This window comes from Chiloscyllium plagiosum, unplaced genomic scaffold (genome assembly GCF_037043375.1).
Source record: "Chiloscyllium plagiosum isolate Xiang-an unplaced genomic scaffold, Cpla_swu_hap1 HiC_scaffold_24, whole genome shotgun sequence".
In the NCBI taxonomy this organism is placed as follows: domain Eukaryota; kingdom Metazoa; phylum Chordata; class Chondrichthyes; order Orectolobiformes; family Hemiscylliidae; genus Chiloscyllium; species Chiloscyllium plagiosum.
This window is the reverse complement of record NW_028270162.1, coordinates 15,103,895-15,130,079: the sequence shown is the minus strand read 5'-3', so window position 1 is coordinate 15,130,079 and position 26,185 is coordinate 15,103,895. Positions and strand designations below refer to the sequence as shown.

Here is a 26,185-nt window from a genome sequence, read left to right as displayed (position 1 = left end):
AAATATATTGCTGTTCCTTCTGTGTTACTAAAAGTCTGAAACTCCCTTCCAGAACCCCATAGGACACATGGCTGTCGATAGTATTATCATCAGTTTCACGAAGAAAATTAGGAATGCTCAATAAATGCTGACCCTGTCAATGTCATCCATATTGTCCCAAGAGTGAATAAGGAAAAAATAAGAAAGTGACATTTTTGTCTTTCTTCATTCACGGGATGGAGTCATCACTGCCCAGGCAGCATTTATTGCCCATCCCTAATGGCCAGCAGAGGGCAGTTAAGACTCAACCACATTGCTGTGGGTCTGGAGTCACATGTAGGCCAGACTAGATAAAGGATAGCAGATTCCTTGGCTAAAGGACATTAGTGAACCAGATGGGTTTTTTTCCTGACAATTGACAATGGATTCATGGTTATCATTAGACACTTAAATCTAATATCTTAGTTGCTTAGTATCTCTAAATTCCAATTATTTCTTGAATTTAAATTCCACCACCTGCTGTGATGGGGTTTGAACCGAGATCCCCAGAATGTTATCTGGCCCTCTGGGCCATCGCCCCTCCCTATCCTAGATGTGTTTACCTTTTGCTAATGCTGTCGCCCTGAGGCATGCGCTGATAAATACTTCCCTATATAAACACATGAAGCTCACTGTACAGTCGAGGAGATGTACTGGGGTCCATTGTGGTTCTGTTGACTAAGAACTAGGTGATACAGGGTACTCACAGAAGAAATTAGGAAGATCAGGATGTAGGAAAAAAAGTACTGCGAATACCAGAATATTTACTGTTCTGAGAAAATAATGTGCAAAACTATGCAGAGGATAAATCAGTAACAAATCAACGACATACCTTACAATAGAAAGGGCTTCAGATTGGTTTCACAGGTCGGTGCAACATTGAGGGCTGAAGGGCCTGTACTGCGCTGTAATGTTCTACATTCTATGTTCCAAAGACTGACTGCAGTCCTTTCTCCCCATCACACAAAATGCAGCAACTTTAGATAGTATTGTCCTACAGATGCCCTTTCACCACTTTGCTGCTTTATGGTGCTGAAGTTAAGATATGCACCATTGCTTTCATCTGTAACTCCTAATTTTCCAAGATTTCAACTGCTGCACTTTCTTTGATCCTCACGCAGTCTTTCCTTTATTTATCTATCTACAAGTTTTCAGAAACTCAAGTGTAGCAGCCCCTCATTACTTCTTAATTTATCTCACAGAGAATTATGTGGAACTTACAACTCAGAGAAAGGCTGTTCTTTTCCATTCAAACAGATATCCCCACCCATGTGTCCACCTTGTTACTGTCTTCCTATTCCTCATTCCTTCAATCGTCCATCAAATTTACTTTTCAAAGTTTGTTCTCTTCCTCAATCCATAACATTGCTAGTGCAGTCTACTGCTTCACAAACCTCACTGGAAAATAAAATCTCTCTCATTGTCCATCCTAACTCTCTGACGCCTACACTTGTGACTGAGTACCCATTCTTCAAGCCCCTCAGTCACTCCTGTTGGTTCCTATACAGTTAGCACACTGATCCTCAAACTTCAGCCACTGCTTCATTTTAACCTTCAGTCTGCATGGTCCATAGTTTCAATCAGGCTGCATTTAACAAAGCACCAAAGCCGTTTTGGCATAGGAGTGGTTTTGAGTGCCACATTCCTACTTTTCAGTCACTCTCGAAATAGGCTAGGAGAAATATTCTCTGGGAGATCTGATTATATTCGAGCTGGCAGCATCCTCTGTGTCAATATGATCCATTCTTTGAGATCTGTCTTCCAGTTGGTCTTGTCCTTTTCAGAAGTCCTGTTGCTTTATCTTTAGTTTCTATTTTAAAAAACAAGAGACCCATTCTGATTAAGGAAGAATGATGATTCCTATCAAGGGTTGATTCATTGCCGATAATGTGATGAAGATGTAACCTGATATTAGACAGTACTCCTTGCTTCTTGTAGCTATGGCAACTAAGAGCCAAATGGAACAACCCACTGAAGATCGGACAACATTTTGAAGGAGTTAAAAATGATGATGTAAGCAGTTTTTTTGACGATGTATTAGTATTAGCTGGTGTAATACAAAGCAACAGTTTAATTGAGAGATTCACAAGGACTAAATGTGGATATCTGGTAGTGATTAAAAAGCAGTGATTTAATCACGGGACTGAGATAATGTCCTAATCTGATACTTAAATGGTTCCTAACCTACAGCCAAAACCAGTGCAAGCCATCCTGCTGCTGTTAAACATACAAGCTGATAAATTGTGTTCCTTTTTTTAATGGTCCTGCTTACTCACTAGGAGTCATGTTTTAACACAACAGGATGCTGCTGCTGGGTTTGGGATAATTTAGAATTTGCTGAAGTTGAAGGATTTTTTCCACTTTTCATGATATCAATTTAACAAATAAATGCCAAGAATATTCCTGGATTAAACTAAACAGATCAGTTTGCTGTTTGTGTTCCCTGGGAGCAATGGATCAAAGTGAATTGCAGTTCAGGAAGTGAACACTTCTCCAGAAGCTTGTAACATCCTTTGAAAGCAGATTTTGTTGAACATGTAACTCTTCGACTTTTCTGTAATATGTTAAATTTCGCAGACATGATTCTGGCCTTACAAAATTGAGGATTTCGGAGATATTGATGGAGGTGTGTACATTTTTTGTATTCTGGAATTCACCCACGCAATCCTAGCAGAGGGTTATAGTGTGGATTTCACAATGCCCAGGGTTATAGTGTGTCCTTCACATTGCCCAAGGTTATAGTGTGGCCTTCACATTGCCCAGGGTTATAGTGTGGCCTTCACATTGCTCAGGGTTATAGTGTGGCCCTCACAATGCCCAAGGTTATAGTGTGGTCTTCACAATGCCCAGGGCTATAGTGTGTCCTTCACATTGCCCAAGGTTATAGTGTGGCCTTCACATTGCCCAGGGTTATAGTGTGGCCTTCACATTGTTCAGGGTTATATTGTGGCCTGCACAGTGCTCAGGGTTATAGCGTGGTCTTCACATTGCCCAGGGTTATAGTATGGCCTTCATGTTGCTCAGTATTATGGTCTGGCCTTCACATGTTTCAGGGTTATATTGTGGCCTGCACATTAGTCAGGGTTATAGTGTGGCCTTCACATTGCTCAGGTTATAGTGTGGCCTTCACATTGTTCAGGGCTATAGCATGGCCTTCACATTGCTCAGTATTATGGTGTGGCTTTCACATGGTTCAGGGTTATATTGTGGCCTTCACATTGCCCAGGTTTATTGTATGGCCTTCACATTGCCCAGGGTTATAGTGTGACCTTCACATTGGCCAGGTTTATAGTGTGGACTTTACATTGCTCAAGGTAATAGTGTGGCCTTCACATTGTTCAGGGCTATAGTGTGGCCTTCATATTGTCCAGGGCTATAGTGTGATCGTCACATTGCCCAGGGTTATAGTGTGGCCTTCACATTGCCCAGGGGTATAATGTGACCATCACATTGCCCAGGGTTAAATTTAGGCTGCACATTGCCCAGGGTTATACTGTGGCCTTCACATTGTCCAGGGCTATAGTGTGATCGTCACTTTGCTCAGGGTTATAGTGTGGCCGTTGTATTGTCCAGGGTTATAGTGTGGATTTCACATTGCCCAGGGTCATAGTGTGACCTTCACATTGCCCAGGGTTATATTGTGGCCTGCACATTAGTCAGGGTTATAGTGTGGCCTTCACATTGCTCAAGGTCATAGTGTGGCCTTCACATTGCATAGGGCTATAGTTTGACCTTGACATTGCTCAGGGCTATAGTGTGGTCTTCACATTGCTCAGGGTTGTAGTGTGGCCTTCACATTGCTCAGGGTTATAGTGTGGCCATCACATTAGTCAGGGTTATAGTGTGGCCTTCACATTGCTCAGGTTTGTAGTGTGGCCTTCAAGTTGCACAGGGTTATAGTGTAGCCTTCACATTGGTCAGGGTTATACTGTGGACTTCACATTGCCCAGGGTTGTAGTGTGGCCTTCACATTGCTCAGGGTTATAGTGTGGCCATCACATTAGTCAGGGTTATAGTGTGGCCTTCACATTGCTCAGGTTTGTAGTGTGGCCTTCAAGTTGCACAGGGTTATAGTGTAGCCTTCACATTGGTCAGGGTTATACTGTGGACTTCACATTGCCCAGGGTTGTAGTGTGGCCTTCACATTGCTCAGGGTTATAGTGTGGCCATCACATTAGTCAGGGTTATAGTGTGGCCTTCACATTGGTCAGGGTTATAGTGTGGACTTTACGCTGCCCAGGTCTATAGTGTAGCCTTCACATAGTTCAGGGTTATAGTGTGTCCTTCACATTGCCCAGGGTTATAGTATGTCCTTCACATTGGTCAAGGTTATAGTGTGGCCTTCACATTGCTCAGGGTTATAATGTGTCCTTCACATTGCCCAGGGTTATAGTGTGGCCTTCACATTGGTCAGGGTTATAGTCTGGCATTCATACTGCTCAGGGTTATAGTGTGGCCTTCACATTGCTCAGAGTAATAGTGTGTCCTTCACATTGCCCTGGGTTATAGTGTGGCCTTCACATTGCTCAGAGTAATAGTGTGGCCTTCACATTGCTCAGGGTTATAGTGTGGCCATCACATTAGTCAGGGTTATAGTGTGGCCTTCACATTGCTCCGAGTTATAGTGTGGCCTTCACGTTGCTCATGGTTATATTTAGCCTTCACATTGCCCAGGATTATAGTGTGTCCTTCACATTGGTCAAGGTTATAGTGTGGCCTTCACATTGGTCAGGGTTATAGTGTGTCCTTCACATTGCCCTGGGTTATAGTGTGGCCTTCACATTGCTCGGAGTTATAGTGTGGCCTTCACATTGCTCATGGTTATATTTAGCCTTCACATTGCCCAGGGTTATAGTGTGTCCTTCACATTGGTCAAGGTTATAGTGTGGCCTTCACATTGGTCAGGGTTATAGTGTGGACTTTACACTGCCCAGGTCTATAGTGTGGCCTTCACATAGTTCAGTGTTATAGTGTGTCCTTCACATTGGTCAAGGTTATAGTGTGGCCTTCACATTGCTCCGGGTTATATTGTGGCCTTCACATTGCTCAGGGTTATAATGTGTCCTTCACATTGCCCAGGGTTAGAGTGTGGCCTTCACATTGGTCAGGGTTATAGTCTGGCATTCATACTGCTCAGGGTTATAGTGTGGCCTTCACATTGCTCAGAGTAATAGTGTGGCCTTCACATTGCTCAGGGTTATAGTGTGGCCATCACATTAGTCAGGGTTATAGTGTGGCCTTCACATTGCTCCGAGTTATAGTGTGGCCTTCACGTTGCTCATGGTTATATTTAGCCTTCACATTGCCCAGGATTATAGTGTGTCCTTCACATTGGTCAAGGTTATAGTGTGGCCTTCACATTGGTCAGGGTTATAGTGTGGACTTTACACTGCCCAGGTCTATAGTGTGGCCTTCACATAGTTCAGGGTTATAGTGTGTCCTTCACATTGGTCAAGGTTATAGTGTGGCCTTCACATTGCTCAGGGTTATAGTGTGACCATCACATTAGTCAAGGTTATAGTGTGGCCTTCACATTGGTCAGGGTTATAGTGTGGACTTTACACTGCCCAGGTCTATAGTGTGGCCTTCACATAGTTCAGGGTTATAGTGTGTCCTTCACATTGGTCAAGGTTATAGTGTGGCCTTCACATTGCTCAGGGTTATAGTATGTCCTTCACATTGGTCAAGGTTATAGTGTGGCCTTCACATTGCTCAGGGTTATAATGTGTCCTTCACTTTGCCCAGGGTTATAGTGTGGCCTTCACATTGGTCAGGGTTATAGTCTGGCATTCATACTGCTCAGGGTTATAGTGTGGCCTTCACATTGCTCAGAGTAATAGTGTGGCCTTCACATTGCTCAGGGTTATAGTGTGGCCATCACATTAGTCAGGGTTATAGTGTGGCCTTCACATTGCTCGGAGTTATAGTGTGGCCTTCACATTGCTCATGGTTATATTTAGCCTTCACATTGCCCAGGGTTATAGTGTGTCCTTCACATTGGTCAAGGTTATAGTGTGGCCTTCACATTGGTCAGGGTTATAGTGTGGACTTTACACTGCCCAGGTCTATAGTGTGGCCTTCACATAGTTCAGGGTTATAGTGTGTCCTTCACATTGGTCAAGGTTATAGTGTGGCCTTCACATTGCTCCGGGTTATATTGTGGCCTTCACATTGCTCAGGGTTATAATGTGTCCTTCACATTGCCCAGGGTAATAGCATGGCCTTCACATTGCCCAGGGTTATAGTGTGGCCTTCGTTGCACAGGATTATAGTGTGGCCTTCACATTGCCGAAGGCTATAGTGTGGCCTTCACATTGCCCAGGGTTATAGTGTGGCCTTCACTTTGCCCAAGGTTATAGTGTGGACTTCACACTGTCCGGGGTTATAATGCGGCCTTCACGTTGCTCAGGGCTATAGTGTGGCCATCACATTGGTCAGCGCTACAGTGTGGCCTTCACATTGCCCAGGCTTATAGTGTGGTCTTCACATTGATCAGGATTATAGAGTGGCCTTCACATTGCCCAGGCTTATAGTGTGGTCTTCACATTGATCAGGATTATAGAGTGGCCTTCACATTGCCCAGGGTTATAATGTGGCCTTCATATTGCCCAGGGTTATAGTGTGGCCTTCATATTGTCCAGGGTTATAGTGTGGCCTTTACATTTGTCACGGTTATAGTGTTGCCTTCTCAATGCTCAGGGTTATATTGTGGCCTTCACATTGGTCAGGGTTATAGTGAGGCCATCACATTGCCCAGCGTTATAGTGTGGCCTTCACATTGCCCAGGGTTATAGTGTGGCCTTCACTTTGCCCAGGGTTGTAGTGTGGACTTCACATTGCCCAAGGCTATAGTGTGGCCATCACATTGGTCAGGGCTATAGTGTGGCCTTCACATTGCCCAGGCTTATAGTGTGGCCTTCACATTGGTCAAGGTTATAGTGTTGCCTTCACATTGGTCAGGGCTATAGTGTTGCCTTCACAATGCTCAGGGTTATAGTGTGGCCTTCACATTGGTCATGTTTATAGTGTGGCCTTCACATTGGTCAGGGTTATAGTGTGGCCTTCATATTGCCCAGTGTTATAGTTTGGCCTTCACATTGCTCAGTTTTATAGTTTGGCCTTCTCATTGCTCAGAGTTATAGTGTCGCCTTCACATTGCCCAAGGTTATAGTGTGGCCTTTGTATTGCCAAACGTTATAGTGTGGCCTTCACATTGCCCAGGGCTATAATGTGACCTTCACATTGCTTAGGGCTATACTGTGACCTTCACATTGCCCATGGTTATAGTGTGGCCTACACATTGCCCAGGGTTATAGTGTGGACTTCACATTGTCCAGGGTTGTAGTGTGGCCTTTACATTGACCAGGGTTATATTGTGGCCTTCACATTGCACTGGGTTATCGTGTGGCCTTCACATTGGTCAGGGTTATAGTGTGGCCTTCACATTGGTCAGGGCTGTAGTGTGACCTTCACATTGCCCAGAATGATAGTGTGACCTTCACATTGCCCCGGGGTATAATGTGACCTTCACATTGCTCAGGGTTATAGTGTGACCTTCACATTGCCCAGGGTTAACTTTTGGCTACACATTGCCCAGGGTTATACTGTGGCCTTCACAATGGTCAGGGTTATTGTGTGGCCTTCACATTGGTCAGGGCTGTAGTGTGGCCTTCACATTGCCCAGAATGATAGTGTGGCCTTCACATTGTTTAGGGCTGTAGTGTGTCCTTCACATTGCTCAGAATGATAGTGTGTCCTTCACATTGACCAGGGTTATAGTGTGGCCTTCACATTGCCCAGCGTTATAGTGTGGCCTTCACATTGCTCAGGGTTATGGTGTGGCCTTCACATTGCCCTGGGTTATAGTGTGGCCTTCACATTGGTCTGGGTTATAGTGTGACCTTCATATTGCTCTGGGTAATAGCGTGGCCTTCAAATTTACCAGCGTTATAGTGTGACCTTCACATTGCCCAGGGTTATAGTGTGGGCTTCGTTGCACAGGGTTATAGTGTGGCCTTCACATTGCCGAAGGCTATAGTGTGGCCTTCACATTGCCCAGGGTTGTAGTGTGGCCTTCACTTTGCCCAGGGTTATAATGTGGCCTTCACATTGCTCAGTTTTATAGTTTGGCCTTCTCATTGCTCAGAGTTATAGTGTCGCCTTCACATTGCCCAAGGTTATAGTGTGGCCTTTGTATTGCCAAGCGTTATAGTGTGGCCTTCACATTGCCCAGGGCTATACTGTGACCTTCACATTGCCCATGGTTATAGTGTGGCCTACAAATTGCCCAGGGTTATAGTGTGGCCTACACATTGCCCAGGGTTATAGTGTGGACTTCACATTGTCCAGGGTTGTAGTGTGGCCTTTACATTGACCAGGGTTATATTGTGGCCTTCACATTGCACTGGGTTATCGTGTTGCCTTCACATTGGTCAGGGTTATAGTGTGGCCTTCACATTGGTCAGGGCTGTAGTGTGACCTTCACATTGCCCCGGGGTATAATGTGACCTTCACATTGCTCAGGGTTATAGTTTGACCTTCACATTGCCCAGGGTTAGGTTTTGGCTACACATTGCCCAGGGTTATACTGTGGCCTTCACAATGGTCAGGGTTATTGTGTGGCCTTCACATTGGTCAGGGCTGTAGTGTGGCCTTCACATTGCCCAGGGTTATAGTGTGTCCTTCACATTGCTCAGAATGATAGTGTGGCCTTCACATTGTTTAGGGCTGTAGTGTGTCCTTCACATTGCTCAGGATGATAGTGTGTCCTTCACATTGACCAGGGTTATAGTGTGGCCTTCACATTGCCCAGCGTTATAGTGTGGCCTTCACATTGCTCAGGGTTATGGTGTGGCCTTCACATTGCCCTGGGTTATAGTGTGGCCTTCACATTGGTCTGTGTTATAGTGTGACCTTCACATTGCTCAGGGTAATAGCGTGGCCTTCACATTGCCCAGGGTTATAGTGTGGCCTTCACATTGGTCAGGGTTATAGTGTGGCCGTCACATTGCCGAAGGCTATAGTGTGGCCTTCACATTGCCCAGGGTTATAGTGTGGCCTTCACTTTGCCCAGGGTTATAATGTGGACTTCACATTGTCCAGGGTTATAATGTGGCCTTCACGTTGCTCAGGGTTATAGTGTCGCCTTCACATTGTCCAAGGTTATAATGTGGCCTTTGTATTGTCAAGCGTTATAGTGTGGCCTTCACTTTGCCCAGGTTTATACTGTGACCTTCACATTGCCCATGGTTATAATGTGGCCTTCACATTGCCCAGGGTTATAGTGTGGACTTCACATTGTCCAGGGTTGTAGTGTGGCCTTTACATTGACCAGAGTTATATTGTGGCCTTCACATTGCACTGGGTTATAGTGTGGCCTTCACATTGGTCAGGGTTATAGTGTGGCCTTCACATTGGTCAGGGCTGTAGTGTGGCCTTCACATTGCCCAGGGTTATAGTGTGTCCTTCACATTGCTCAGGATGATAGTGTGGCCTTCACATTGGTCAGGGCTGTAGTGTGGCCTTCACATTGCTCAGGGTATATTGTGGCCTTCACATTGCCCCGGGGTATAATGTGACCTTCACATTGCTCTGGGTTATAATGTGACCTTCACATTGCCCAGGGTTAAGTTTTGCCTGCACATTGCCCAGGGTTATACTGTGTCCTTCACATTGCCCAGGGATATAGTGTGGCCTTCACATTGCCCAGCGTTATACTGTGGCCTTCATATTGCCCAGGGCTATAGTGTGGCCTTCACATTGCCCAGCGTTATACTGTGGCCTTCATATTGCCCAGGGCTATAGTGTGGCCTTCACATTGCTCAGCGCTATAGTGTGGCCTTCACATTGCTCAGGGCTATAGTGTGGTCTTCACATTGCACAGGGTTATAGTGTGGCCTTCACATTGGTCAGAGTAATAGTTTGGCCTTCACATTGTCCAGGGTTATAGTGTGACCTTCACATTGCCCAGGGGTAAATTTTGGCTTCACAATTCCCAGGGTCATACTGTGGCCTTCACATTGCACAGCGTTATAGTGTGGCCATCACATTACCCAGTTTTATAGTGTGGCCTTCACATTGCTCAGGGCTATAGTGTGGCCTTCACATTGCTCAGGGTTATAGTGTGACCTTCACATTGACCAGGGTTATAGTGTGGCCTTCACATTGCTCAGGGCTATAGTGTGGCCTTCACATTGCTCAGGGTTATAGTGTGACCTTCACATTGACCAGGGTTATAGTGTGGCCTTCACATTGCTCAGGATTACGGTGTGGCCTTCACATTGCCCTGGGTTATAGTGTGGCCTTCACATTGCCCAGCGTTATAGTGTGGCCTTTACATTGACCAGGGTTATATTGTGGCCTTCACATTGCACTGGGTTATCGTGTGGCCTTCACATTGGTCAGGGTTATAGTGTGGCCTTCACATTGGTCAGGGCTGTAGTGTGACCTTCACATTGCTCAGGGTATATTGTGGCCTTCACATTGCCCCGGGGTATAATGTGACCTTCACATTGCCCAGGGTTAAGTTTTGGCTACACATTGACCAGGGTTATATTGTGGCCTTCACATTGCACTGGGTTATCGTGTGGCCTTCACATTGGTCAGGGTTATAGTGTGGCCTTCACATTGGTCAGGGCTGTAGTGTGACCTTCACATTGCTCAGGGTATATTGTTGCCTTCACATTGCCCCGGGGTATAATGTGACCTTCACATTGCTCTGGGTTATACTGTGGCCTTCACATTGCCCAGGGTTATCGTGTGTCCTTCACATTGCTCAGGATGATAGTGTGGCCTTCACATTGGTCAGGGTTGTAGTGTGTCCTTCACATTGCTCAGGATGATAGTGTGTCCTTCACATTGACCAGGGTTATAGTGTGGCCTTCACATTGCCCAGCGTTATAGTGTGGCCTTCACATTGCTCAGGGTTATAGTGTGGCCTTCACATTGCCCAGGGTTATAGTGTGGCCCTCATATTGCCCAGGGTTATTGTGTGGACTGCACATTGCTCAGGGTTATAGTGTGGCGTTCACAATGACCAGAGCTATAGCTGGCCTTCACATTGCTCAGGGCTATAGCGTGGCCTTTACATTGCTCATGGTTATAGTGTGACCTTCACATTGCTCAGCTTTATAGTGTGGACCTCACATTGCTCAGGGTTATAGTGTGGCATTCACATTGCTCACGGTTATAGTGTGACCTTCACATTGCTCAGGGCTATAGCGTTGCTTTCACATTGCTCAGGGTTATAGTGTGGCCTCCGTTGCACAGGGCTATAGTGTGGCTTTCACATTGCCGAAGGCTATAGTGTGGCCTTCACATTGCCCAGGGTTATAGTGTGGACTTCACTTTGCCCAAGGTTATAGTGTGGACTTCACATTGTCCAGGGATATAATGTGGCCATCACATTGGTCAGTGCTACAGTGTGGCCTTCACATTGCCCTGGCTGAAAGTGTGGTCTTCACATTGGTCAGGGTCATAGTGTTGCCTTCTCAATGCTCAGGGTTATATTGTGGCCTTCACATTGCCCAGGGCTATAGTGAGGCCTTCACATTGCCCAGCGTTATAGTGTGGCCTTCGCAATGCCCAGGGTTATAGTGTGGCCTTCACTTTGCCCAGGGTTGTAGTGTGGACTTCACATTGTCCAGGGTTATAATGCGGCCTTCACGTTGCTCAGGGCTATAGTGTGGCCATCACATTGGTCAGTGCTACAGTGTGGCCTTCACATTTCTCACAGTTATAGTGTGACCTTCACATTGCTCAGGGTTATAGTGTTGCCTTCTCAATGCTCAGGGTTATATTGTGGTCTTCACATTGGTCAGGGTTATAGCTTAGCCTTCATATTGCCCAGGGCTATAGTGTGGCCTTCACATTGCCCAGGGTTAAATTTTGGCTTCACATTGCCCAGGGTTATACTGTGGTCTTCACATTGCACAGCGTTATAGTGTGGCCTTCACATTGGTCTGGGTTATAGTGTGACCTTCATATTGCTCTGGGTAATAGCGTGGCCTTCAAATTTACCAGCGTTATAGTGTGGCCTTCACATTGCCCAGGGTTATAGTGTGACCTTCGTTGCACAGGGTTATAGTGTGGCCCTCACATTGCTCAGGTTTGTACTGTGGCCTTCGTTGCACAGCGTTATAGTGTGGCCATCACATTGCCCAAGGTTAAATTTTGGCTTCACAATTCCCAGGGTTATACTGTGGCCTTCACATTGCAAAGCGTTATAGTGTGGCCATCACATTACCCAGTTTTATAGTGTGGCCTTCACATTGCTCAGGGCTATAGTGTGGCCTTCACATTGCTCAGGGTTATGGTGTGGCCTTCATATTGCCCTGGGTTATAGTGTGGCCTTCACATTGGTCTGGGTTATAGTGTGACCTTCACATTGCTCAGGGTAATAGCATGGCCTTCACATTGCCCAGGGTTATAGTGTGGCCTTCGTTGCACAGGATTATAGTGTGGCCTTCACATTGCCGAAGGCTATAGTGTGGCCTTCACATTGCCCAGGGTTATAGTGTGGCCTTCACTTTGCCCAAGGTTATAGTGTGGACTTCACACTGTCCGGGGTTATAATGCGGCCTTCACGTTGCTCAGGGCTATAGTGTGGCCATCACATTGGTCAGCGCTACAGTGTGGCCTTCACATTGCCCAGGCTTATAGTGTGGTCTTCACATTGATCAGGATTATAGAGTGGCCTTCACATTGCCCAGGCTTATAGTGTGGTCTTCACATTGATCAGGATTATAGAGTGGCCTTCACATTGCCCAGGGTTATAATGTGGCCTTCATATTGCCCAGGGTTATAGTGTGGCCTTCATATTGTCCAGGGTTATAGTGTGGCCTTTACATTTGTCACGGTTATAGTGTTGCCTTCTCAATGCTCAGGGTTATATTGTGGCCTTCACATTGGTCAGGGTTATAGTGAGGCCATCACATTGCCCAGCGTTATAGTGTGGCCTTCACATTGCCCAGGGTTATAGTGTGGCCTTCACTTTGCCCAGGGTTGTAGTGTGGACTTCACATTGCCCAAGGCTATAGTGTGGCCATCACATTGGTCAGGGCTATAGTGTGGCCTTCACATTGCCCAGGCTTATAGTGTGGCCTTCACATTGGTCAAGGTTATAGTGTTGCCTTCACATTGGTCAGGGCTATAGTGTTGCCTTCACAATGCTCAGGGTTATAGTGTGGCCTTCACATTGGTCATGTTTATAGTGTGGCCTTCACATTGGTCAGGGTTATAGTGTGGCCTTCATATTGCCCAGTGTTATAGTTTGGCCTTCACATTGCTCAGTTTTATAGTTTGGCCTTCTCATTGCTCAGAGTTATAGTGTCGCCTTCACATTGCCCAAGGTTATAGTGTGGCCTTTGTATTGCCAAACGTTATAGTGTGGCCTTCACATTGCCCAGGGCTATAATGTGACCTTCACATTGCTCAGGGCTATACTGTGACCTTCACATTGCCCATGGTTATAGTGTGGCCTACACATTGCCCAGGGTTATAGTGTGGACTTCACATTGTCCAGGGTTGTAGTGTGGCCTTTACATTGACCAGGGTTATATTGTGGCCTTCACATTGCACTGGGTTATCGTGTGGCCTTCACATTGGTCAGGGTTATAGTGTGGCCTTCACATTGGTCAGGGCTGTAGTGTGACCTTCACATTGCCCAGAATGATAGTGTGACCTTCACATTGCCCCGGGGTATAATGTGACCTTCACATTGCTCAGGGTTATAGTGTGACCTTCACATTGCCCAGGGTTAACTTTTGGCTACACATTGCCCAGGGTTATACTGTGGCCTTCACAATGGTCAGGGTTATTGTGTGGCCTTCACATTGGTCAGGGCTGTAGTGTGGCCTTCACATTGCCCAGAATGATAGTGTGGCCTTCACATTGTTTAGGGCTGTAGTGTGTCCTTCACATTGCTCAGAATGATAGTGTGTCCTTCACATTGACCAGGGTTATAGTGTGGCCTTCACATTGCCCAGCGTTATAGTGTGGCCTTCACATTGCTCAGGGTTATGGTGTGGCCTTCACATTGCCCTGGGTTATAGTGTGGCCTTCACATTGGTCTGGGTTATAGTGTGACCTTCATATTGCTCTGGGTAATAGCGTGGCCTTCAAATTTACCAGCGTTATAGTGTGACCTTCACATTGCCCAGGGTTATAGTGTGGGCTTCGTTGCACAGGGTTATAGTGTGGCCTTCACATTGCCGAAGGCTATAGTGTGGCCTTCACATTGCCCAGGGTTGTAGTGTGGCCTTCACTTTGCCCAGGGTTATAATGTGGACTTCACATTGTCCAGGGTTATAATGTGGCCTTCACGTTGCTCAGGGTTATAGTGTCGCCTTCACATTGTCCAAGGTTATAATGTGGCCTTTGTATTGTAAAGCGTTATAGTGTGGCCTTCACTTTGCCCTGGGCTATAATGTGACCTTCGCATTGCTCAGGTTTATACTGTGACCTTCACATTGCCCATGGTTATAATGTGGCCTTCACATTGCCCAGGGTTATAGTGTGGACTTCACATTGTCCAGGGTTGTAGTGTGGCCTTTACATTGACCAGGGTTATATTGTGGCCTTCACATTGCACTGGGTTGTAGTGTGGCCTTCACATTGGTCAGGATGATAGTGTGGCCTTCACATTGGTCAGGGCTGTAGTGTGGCCTTCACATTGCTCAGGGTATATTGTGGCCTTCACATTGCCCCGGGGTATAATGTGACCTTCACATTGCTCTGGGTTATAATGTGACCTTCACATTGCTCTGGGTTATAATGTGACCTTCACATTGCCCAGCGTTATACTGTGGCCTTCACATTGCTCAGGGTTATAGTGTGGCCTTCACATTCGTCAGGGTTATAGTGTGGCCTTCACAATGTCCAGGGTTATTGTGTGGCCTTCACATTGTTCAGGGTTATGGTGTGGCCTTCACATTGCCCAGGGTTATATTGTGGCCTTCACATTGCCCAGGGCTATAGTGTGGCCTTCACATTAGTCAGGGTTATAGTGTGGTCTTCACATTGCACAGGGTTATAGTGTGGCCTTCACATTGGTCAGAGTAATAGTTTGGCCTTCACATTGCCCAGGGTTATAGTGTGACCTTCACATTGTCCAGGGTTATAATGTGGCCCTCACGTTGCTCAGGGTTATAGTGTGGCCTTCACATTGGTCAGGGCTGTAGTGTGGCCTTCACATTGCTCAGGGTATATTGTGGCCTTCACATTGCCCCGGGGTATAATGTGACCTTCACATTGCTCTGGGTTATAGTGTGACCTTCACATTGCCCAGGGTTAAGTTTTGACTACACATTGCCCAGGGTTATACTGTGGCCTTCACATTGCCCAGGGATATAGTGTGGCCTTCACATTGCCCAGCGTTATAGTGTGGCCTTCACATTGCTCAGGGTTATAGTGTGGCCTTCACGTTGCTCAGGGTTATAGTGTCGCCTTCACATTGTCCAAGGTTATAATGTGGCCTTTGTATTGTAAAGCGTTATAGTGTGGCCTTCACTTTGCCCAGGGCTATAATGTGACCTTCACATTGCTCAGGTTTATACTGTGACCTTCACATTGCCCATGGTTATAATGTGGCCTTCACATTGCCCAGGGTTATAGTGTGGACTTCACATTGTCCAGGGTTGTAGTGTGGCCTTTACATTGACCAGGGTTATATTGTGGCCTTCACATTGCACTGGGTTGTAGTGTGGCCTTCACATTGGTCAGGGTTATAGTGTGGCCTTCACATTGGTCAGGGCTGTAGTGTGGCCTTCACATTGCCCAGGGTTATAGTGTGTCCTTCACATTGCTCAGGATGATAGTGTGGCCTTCACATTGGTCAGGGCTGTAGTGTGGCCTCCACATTGCTCAGGGTATATTGTGGCCTTCACATTGCCCCGGGGTATAATGTGACCTTCACATTGCTCTGGGTTATAATGTGACCTTCACATTGCCCAGGGATATAGTGTGGCCTTCACATTGCCCAGCGTTATACTGTGGCCTTCACATTGCTCAGGGTTATAGTGTCGCCTTCACATTGCCCAAGGTTATAATGTGGCCTTTGTTTTGCCAAGCATTATAGCGTGGCCTTCACTTTGCCCAGGGCTATAATGTGACCTTCACATTGCTCAGGGTTATACTGTGACCTTCACATTGCCCATGGTTATAATGTGGCCTTCAGATTGCACTGGGTTATAGTGTGGCCTTCACATTGCCCAGCGTTATAGTGTGGCCTTTACATTGACCAGGGTTATATTGTGGCCTTCACATTGCACTGGGTTATCGTGTGGCCTTCACATTGGTCAGGGCTGTAGTGTGGCCTTCACATTGCTCAGGGTATATTGTGGCCTTCACATTGCCCCGGGGTATAATGTGACCTTCACATTGCTCTGGGTTATAATGTGACCTTCACATTGCCCAGGGATATAGTGTGGCCTTCACATTGCCCAGCGTTATACTGTGGCCTTCACATTGCTCAGGGTTATAGTGTGGCCTTCACATTCGTCAGGGTTATAGTGTGGCCTTCACAATGTCCAGGGTTATTGTGTGGCCTTCACATTGTTCAGGGTTATGGTGTGGCCTTCACATTGCCCAGGGTTATATTGTGGCCTTCACATTGCCCAGGGCTATAGTGTGGTCTTCACATTGCACAGGGTTATAGTGTGGCCTTCACATTGGTCAGAGTAATAGTTTGGCCTTCACATTGCCCAGGGTTATAGTGTGACCTTCACATTGTCCAGGGTTATAATGTGGCCCTCACGTTGCTCAGGGTTATAGTGTCGCCTTCACATTGCCCAAGGTTATAATGTGGCCTTTGTATTGTAAAGCGTTATAGTGTGGCCTTCACTTTGCCCATGGTTATAATGTGGCCTTCACATTGCCCAGGGTTATAGTGTGGACTTCACATTGTCCAGGGTTGTAGTGTGGCCTTCACATTGCCCAGGATTATAGTGTGTCCTTCACATTGCTCAGGATGATAGTGTGGCCTTCACATTGGTCAGGGCTGTAGTGTGGCCTTCACATTGCTCAGGGTATATTGTGGCCTTCACATTGCCCCGGGGTATAATGTGACCTTCACATTGCTCTGGGTTATAGTGTGACCTTCACATTGCCCAGGGTTAAGTTTTGACTACACATTGCCCAGGGTTATACTGTGGCCTTCACATTGTCCAGGGATATAGTGTGGCCTTCACATTGCCCAGCGTTATAGTGTGGCCTTCACATTGCTCAGGGTTATAGTGTGGCCTTCACATTCGTCAGGGTTATAGTGTGGCCTTCACATTGTTCAGGTTTATGGTGTGGCCTTCACATTGCCCAGGATTATATTGTGGCCTTCACATTGCCCAGGGCTATAGTGTGGCCTTCACATTGTTCAGGGCTATAGTGTGGTCTTCACATTGCACAGGGTTATAGTGTGGCCTTCACATTGCCCAGGGTTAAATTTTGGCTTCACAATTCCCAGGGTTATACTGTGGCCTTCACATTGCACAGCGTTATAGTGTGGCCATCACATTACCCAGTTTTATAGTGTGGCCTTCACATTGCTCAGGGCTATAGTGTGGCCTTAACATTGCTCAGGGTTATAGTGTGACCTTCACATTGACCAGGGTTGTAGTGTGGCTTTCACATTGCCCAGCGTTATAGTGTGGCCTTCACATTGCTCAGGATTATGGTGTGGCCTTCACATTGCCCTGGGTTATAGTGTGGCCTTCACATTGCTCAGGGTAATAGCGTGGCCTTCACATTGCCCAGTGTTATAGTGTGGCCTTCACATTGCCCAGGGTTATAGTGTGGCCTTCACATTGGTCAGGGTTATAGTGTGGACTTCACATTGTCCAGGGTTATAATGCGGCCTTCACATTGCCCAGTGTTATAGTGTAGCCTTCACATTGCCGAAGGCTATCGTGTGGCATTGACATCGCACAGGGTTATAGTGTGGCCTTCACATTGCTCAGGTTTGTAGTGTGGCCTTTGTTGCACAGGGTTATAGTGTGGCCTTCACGTTGCCCAGCGTTATAGTGTGGCCTTCACATTGTCCAGGGTTATGGTGTGGACTTCACATTGTCCAGGGTTATAATGCGGCCTTCACGTTGCTCAGGGCTATAGTGTGGCCATCACATTGGTCAGTGCTACAGTGTGGCCTTCACATTGCCCAGGCTTATAGTGTGGTCTTCATATTGTCCAGGGTTATAGTGTGGCCTTCACATTTCTCACGGTTATAGTGTGACCTTCACATTGCTCAGGGTTATAGTGTTGCCTTCTCAATGCTCAGGGTTATATTGTGGCCTTCACATTGGTCAGGGTTATAGTGAGGCCATCACATTGCTCAGCATTATAGTGTGGCCTTCACATTGCCCAGGGTTATAGTGTGGCCTTCACTTTGCCCAGGGTTGTAGTGTGGACTTCACATTGCCCAGGGCTATAGTGTGGCCATCACATTGGTCAGAGCTATAGTGTGGCCTTCGCATTGCCCAGGCTTATAGTGTGGCCTTCGCATTGCCCAGGCTTATAGTGTGGCCTTCACATTGGTCAGGGTTAAAGTGTGGCCTTCACATTGCTCAGGGTTATAGTGTGGCCTTCACATTCGTCAGGGTTATAGTGTGGCCTTCACAATGTCCAGGGTTATTGTGTGGCCTTCACATTGTTCAGGGCTATGGTGTGGCCTTCACGTTGCCCAGGGTTATATTGTGGCCTTCACATTGCCCAGGCTTTTAGTGTTGCCTTCACATTGCCCAGGGTTATAGTGTGACCTTCACATTGCCCAGGGTTAAATTTTTGGCGTCAAGTTGCCCAGCGTTATACTGTGGCCTTCACATTGCCCAGGCTAATAGTGTGGTCTTCATATTGCCCAGGGTTATAGTGTGGCCTTCATATTGTCCAGGGTTATTGTGTGGCCTTCACATTTCTCACGGTTATAGTGTTGCCTTCTCAATGCTCAGGGTTTTATTGTGGCCTTCACATTGTTCAGGGTTATAGCGTAGCCTTCATATTGCCCAGGGTTATAGTGTGACCTTCACATTACCCAGGGTTAAATTTTTGGCTTCAAATTGCCCAGCGTTATACTGTGGCCTTCACATTGCCCAGGCTTATAGTGTGGTCTTCATATTGCCCAGGGTTATAGTGTGGCCTTCACATTGCCCAGGGTTATAGTGTGACCTTCACTTTGCCCAGGGTTAAATTTTGGCTTCACAATTCCCAGGGTTATACTGTGGCCTTCACATTGCACAGCGTTATAGTGTGGCCATCACATTACCCAGTTTTATAGTGTGGCCTTCACATTGCTCAGGGTTATAGTGTGACCTTCACATTGCTCAGGGTTATAGTGTGGCCTTCACATTGACCAGGGTTATAGTTTGGCCTTCACATTGCCCTGGGTTATAGTGTGGTTTTCACATTGCCCTGGGTTATAGTGTGGGCTTCACATTGGTCAGGGTTATAGTGTGACCTTCATATTGCTCAGGGTAATAGCGTGGCCTTCACATTTCTCACTATAACCCTGGGCAATGTGAAGGCCACAATATAACCCTGAGCATTGTGAAGGCAACACTATAACCCTGACCAATGTGAAGGCAACACTATAACCCTGGGCAATGTGAAGGCCACACTATAACCCTTATAGTGTGCTCGTGTGACCTTTACATTGCCCAGGATTATAGTGTGGTCTTTACATTGGTTCTGCTTATAGTGTGGCCTTAACATTGCTCAGGGTTATAATGTGGCCTTCACATTGCCAAGTTTTATAGTTTGGCCTTCACATTGCTCAGAATTATAGTGTCGCCTTCACATTGCCCAAGGTTATAGTGTGGCCTTTGTATTGCCAAGCGTTATAGTGTGGCCTTCACATTGCCCAGGGCTATAATGTGACCTTCACATTGCTCAGGGCTATACTGTGACCTTCACATTGCCCATGGTTATAGTGTGGCCTACACATTGCCCAGGGTTATAGTGTGTCCTTCACATTGCTTAGGGCTATAGTGTGGCCTCTACGTTGCTCAGTTTTATAGTTTGGCCGTTACATTGCTCAGAGTTATAGTGTCGCCTTCATATTGCCCAAGGTTATAATGTGGCCTTTGTATTGCCAAGCGTTATAGTGTGGCCTTCACTTTGCCCGGTGCTATACTGTGACCTACACATTGTCCATGGTTATAATGTGGCCTTCACATTGCCCAGGGTTATAGTGAGGACTTCACATTGTCCAGGGTTGTAGTGTGGCCTTTACATTGACCAGGGTTATATTGTGGCCTTCGCATTGGTCTGGGTTAGAGTGTGGCCTTCATATTGCCCAGAGCTATAGTGTGGCCTTCACATTGCTCAGTTTTATAGTTTGGCCTTCACATTGTCCAGGCTTATAGTGTTGCCTTCACAATGCTCAGGGTTATATTGTGGCCTTCACATTGCCCAGGGTTCTCGTGTGACCTTTACATTGCCCAGGCTTATAGTGTTGCCTTCACAATGCTCAGGGTTATATTGTGGCCTTCACATTGCCCAGGGTTCTCGTGTGACCTTTACATTGCCCAGGATTATAGTGTGGCCTTCACATTGGTCATGTTTATAGTGTGGCCTTCACATTGATCAGGGTTATAGTGTGGCCTTCATATTGCCCAGAGCTATAGTGTGGCCTTCACATTGCTCAGTTTTATAGTTTGGCCTTCACATTGCTCAGAGTTATCGTGTCGCCTTCACATTGCCCAAGGTTATAGTGTGGCCTTTGTATTGCTCAGGGTTATAGTGTAGCCTTCACATTGCCCAGGGCTATAATGTGACCTTCACATTGCTCAGGACTATACTGTGACCTTCACATTGCCCATGGTTATAGTGTGGCCTACACATTGCCCAGGGTTATAGTGTGGCCTTCACATTCGTCAGGGTTATAGTGTGGCCTTCACAATGTCCAGGGTTATTGTGTAGCCTTCACATTGTTCAGGGTTATGGTGTGGCCTTCACATTGCCCAGGGTTATATTGTGGCCTTCACATTGCCAGGGCTATAGTGTGGTCTTCACATTGGTCTGGGATATAGTGTGGCCTTCACATTGGTCAGGTTAATAGTGTGGCCTTCACATTGCTCCGGACTATACTGTGACCTTCACATTGCCCATGGTTATAGTGTGGCCTACACATTGCCCAGGGCTATAATGTGGCCTTCACATTTCTCATGGTTATAGTGTGACCTTCACATTGCTCAGGGTTATAGTGTTGCCTTCTCAATGCTCAGGGTTATATTGTGGCCTTCACATTGATCAGGGTTATAGTGAGGCCTTCACATTGTCCAGCGTTATAGTGTGGCTTTCACATTGCCCAGGGTTATAGTGTGGCCTTCACTTTGCCCAGGGTTGAAGTGTGGACTTCACATTGCCCAGGGCTATAGTGTGGCCATCACATTGGTCAGGTCTGCAGTGTGGCCTTCACATTGCCCAGCGTTTTAGTGTGGCTTTCACATTGCCCAGGGTTATAGTGTGGCCTTCACTTTGCCCAGGGTTGTAGTGTGGACTTCACATTGCCCAGGGTTGTAGTGTGGACTTCACATTGGTCAGGGCTACAGTGTGGCCTTTACATTGCCCAGGCTTATAGTGTGGCCTTCACATTGGTCAGGGTTATATTGTTGCCTTCACAATGATCAGGGTTATAGTGTGGCCATCACATTGGTCAGGGCTATAGTGTGGCCTTCACATTGCCCAGGCTTATAGTGTGGATTTCACATTGGTCAGGGTTATAGTGTTGCCTTCACAATGCTCAGGGTTATATTGTGGCCTTCACATTGCCCAGGGTTATAGTGTGGCCATCACATTGTCCAGGACTATAGTGTGGCCTTTGTATTGTCCAGGGCTGTACTGTGGCGTTCGCATTGCCCAGGGCTATAATGTGACCTTCACATTGCTCTGGGTTATAGTGTGACCTTCACATTGCCCAGGGTTAAATTTTGGCTTCACATTGCCCAGGGTTATAGTGTGGCCTTCACTTTGCCCGGTGCTATACTGTGACCTACACATTGCCCATGGTTATAATGTGGCCTTCACATTGCCCAGGGTTATAGTGAGGACTTCACATTGTCCAGGGTTGTAGTCTGGCCTTTACATTGACCAGGGTTATATTGTGGCCTTCACATTGCACTGGGTTATAGTGTGGCCTTCACATTGCCCAGGGTTATAGTGTGTCCTTCACAATGCTCAGGGTTATATTGTGGCCTTCACATTGCCCAGGGTTCTCGTGTGACCTTTACATTGCCCAGGATTATAGTGTGGCCTTCACATTGGTCATGTTTATAGTGTGGCCTTCACATTGGTCAGGGTTATAGTGTGGCCTTCATATTGCTCAGAGCTATAGTGTGGCCTTCACATTGCTCAGTTTTATAGTTTGGCCTTCACATTGCTCAGAGTTATCGTGTCGCCTTCACATTGCCCAAGGTTATAGTGTGGCCTTTGTATTGCTCAGGGTTATAGTGTAGCCTTCACATTGCCCAGGGCTATAATGTGACCTTCACATTGCTCAGGACTATACTGTGACCTTCACATTGCCCATGGTTATAGTGTGGCCTACACATTGCCCAGGGTTATAGTGTGGCCTTCACATTCGTTAGGGTTATAGTGTGGCCTTCACAATGTCCAGGGTTATTGTGTAGCCTTCACATTGTTCAGCGTTATGGTGAGGCCTTCACATTGCCCAGGGTTATATTGTGGCCTTCACATTGCCCAGGGCTATAGTGTGGTCTTCACATTGGTCTGGGATATAGTGTGGCCTTCACATTGGTCAGGTTAATAGTGTGGCCTTCACATTGGTCAGTGTTATAGTGTGGCCTTCACGTTTCCCAGGGTTATAATGTGGCCTTCACATTGGTCTGGGATATAGTGTGGCCTTCACATTGGTCTGGGATATAGTGTGGCCTTCACATTGGTCAGGATTATATTGTGGCCTTCACATTTCTCATGGTTATAGTGTGACCTTCACATTGCTCAGGGTTATAGTGTTGCCTTCTCAATGCTCAGGGTTATATTGTGGCCTTCACATTGGTCAGGGTTATAGCGTAGCCTTCATATTGCCCAGGGTTATAGTGTGGCCTTCACATTGCCCAGGGTTAAATTTTGGCTTCACATTGCCCAGGGTTATACTGTGGTCTTTACATTGCACAGCGTTATAGTGTGGCCATCACATTGCACAGGGTTATAGTGTGGCCTTCACATTGCCCTGGGTTATAGTGTGGCCTTCACATTGGTCTGGGTTATAGTGAGGCCTTCACATTGCCCAGCGTTATAGTGTGGCTTTCACATTGCCCAGGGTTATAGTGTGGCCTTCACTTTGCCCAGGATTGAAGTGTGGACTTCACATTGCCCATGGTTATAATGTGGCCTTCACATTGCCCAGGGTTATAGTGAGGACTTCACATTGTCCAGGGTTGTAGTGTGGCCTTTACATTGACCAGGGTTATATTGTGGCCTTCACATTGCACTGGGTTATAGTCTGGCCTTCACATTGATCAGGGCTATAGTGTGGCCTTCACATTGTCCAGGCTTATAGTGTTGCCTTCACAATGCTCAGGGTTATATTGTGGCCTTCACATTGCCCAGGGTTCTCGTGTGACCTTTACATTGCCCAGGATTATAGTGTGGCCTTCACATTGGTCATGTTTATAGTGTGGCCTTCACATTGCTCAGAGTTATAGTGTCTCTTTCACATTGCCCAAGGTTATAGTGTGGCCTTTGTATTGCCAAGCGTTATAGTGTAGCCTTCACATTGCCCAGTGCTATAATGTGGCCTTCACATTTCGCATGGTTATAGTGTGACCTTCACATTGCTCAGGGTTATTATGTTGCCTTCTCAATGCTCAGGGTTATATTGTGGCCTTCACATTGGTCAGGGTTATAGTGAGGCCTTCACATTGTCCAGCGTTATAGTGTGGCTTTCACATTGGTCAGGGTTATAGTGTGGCCTTCACTTTGCCCAGGTTTGAAGTGTGGACTTCACATTTGTGGGTGGCACGGTGGCACAGTGGTTAGCACTGCTGCCTCACAGCGCCTGAGACCCGGGTTCAATACCCGCCTCAGGCGACTGACTGTGTGGAGTTTGCACGTTCTCCCCGTGTCTGCGTGGGTTTCCTCCGGGTGCTCCGGTTTCCTCCCACAGTCCAAAGATGTGCAGGTCAGGTGAATTGGCCATGCTAAATTGTCCGTAGTGTTAGGTAAGGGGTAAATGTAGGGGTATGGGTGGGTTGTGCTTCGGCGGGGCGGTGTGGACTTGTTGGGCCGAAGGGCCTGTTTCCACACTGTAAGTAATCTAATCTAATCTAAAATTGCCCAGGGCTATAGTGTGGCCATCACATTGGTCAGGTCTGCAGTGTGGCCTTCACATTGCCCAGCGTTATAGTGTGGCTTTCACATTGCCCAGAGTTATAGTGTGGCCTTCACTTTGCCCTGGGTTGTAGTGTGGACTTCACATTGCCCAGGGTTGTAGTGTGGACTTTACATTGCCCAGGGCTATAGTGTGGCCTTCACATTGGTCAGGGCTACAGTGTGGCCTTTACATTGCCCAGGCTTATAGTGTGGCCTTCACATTGGTCAGGGTTATAGTGTTGCCTTCACAATGATCAGGGTTATATTGTGGCCATCACATTGGTCAGTGCTACAGTGTGGCCTTCACATTGCCCAGGCTTATAGTGTGGTCTTCATATTGTCCAGGGTTATAGTGTGGCCTTCACATTTCTCACGGTTATAGTGTGACCTTCACATTGCTCAGGGTTATAGTGTTGCCTTCTCAATGCTCAGGGTTATATTGTGGCCTTCACATTGGTCAGGGTTATAGTGAGGCCATCACATTGCTCAGCATTATAGTGTGGCCTTCACATTGCCCAGGGTTATAGTGTGGCCTTCACTTTGCCCAGGGTTGTAGTGTGGACTTCACATTGCCCAGGGCTATAGTGTGGCCATCACATTGGTCAGAGCTATAGTGTGGCCTTCGCATTGCCCAGGCTTATAGTGTGGCCTTCACATTGGTCAGGGTTAAAGTGTGGCCTTCACATTGCTCAGGGTTATAGTGTGGCCTTCACATTCGTCAGGGTTATAGTGTGGCCTTCACAATGTCCAGGGTTATTGTGTGGCCTTCACATTGTTCAGGGCTATGGTGTGGCCTTCACGTTGCCCAGGGTTATATTGTGGCCTTCACATTGCCCAGGCTTTTAGTGTTGCCTTCACATTGCCCAGGGTTATAGTGTGACCTTCACATTGCCCAGGGTTAAATTTTTGGCGTCAAGTTGCCCAGCGTTATACTGTGGCCTTCACATTGCCCAGGCTAATAGTGTGGTCTTCATATTGCCCAGGGTTATAGTGTGGCCTTCACATTGCCCAGGGTTATAGTGTGACCTTCACTTTGCCCAGGGTTAAATTTTGGCTTCACAATTCCCAGGGTTATACTGTGGCCTTCACATTGCACAGCGTTATAGTGTGGCCATCACATTACCCAGTTTTATAGTGTGGCCTTCACATTGCTCAGGGTTATAGTGTGACCTTCACATTGCTCAGGGTTATAGTGTGGCCTTCACATTGACCAGGGTTATAGTTTGGCCTTCACATTGCCCTGGGTTATAGTGTGGTTTTCACATTGCCCTGGGTTATAGTGTGGGCTTCACATTGGTCAGGGTTATAGTGTGACCTTCATATTGCTCAGGGTAATAGCGTGGCCTTCACATTTCTCACTATAACCCTGGGCAATGTGAAGGCCACAATATAACCCTGAGCATTGTGAAGGCAACACTATAACCCTGACCAATGTGAAGGCAACACTATAACCCTGGGCAATGTGAAGGCCACACTATAACCCTTATAGTGTGCTCGTGTGACCTTTACATTGCCCAGGATTATAGTGTGGTCTTTACATTGGTTCTGCTTATAGTGTGGCCTTAACATTGCTCAGGGTTATAATGTGGCCTTCACATTGCCAAGTTTTATAGTTTGGCCTTCACATTGCTCAGAATTATAGTGTCGCCTTCACATTGCCCAAGGTTATAGTGTGGCCTTTGTATTGCCAAGCGTTATAGTGTGGCCTTCACATTGCCCAGGGCTATAATGTGACCTTCACATTGCTCAGGGCTATACTGTGACCTTCACATTGCCCATGGTTATAGTGTGGCCTACACATTGCCCAGGGTTATAGTGTGTCCTTCACATTGCTTAGGGCTATAGTGTGGCC

General features: G+C 46.8%; 1 protein-coding gene across 10 annotated transcripts in view; it reads left to right on the top strand.

Moving 5' to 3' along the window:
• The window catches only part of LOC122562395 (unconventional myosin-XVIIIb-like), a 416,560-nt gene that overhangs the window by 287,298 nt on the left and 103,077 nt on the right, over positions 1-26,185 (top strand). The gene's annotated exons all lie outside the window — the stretch shown is intronic.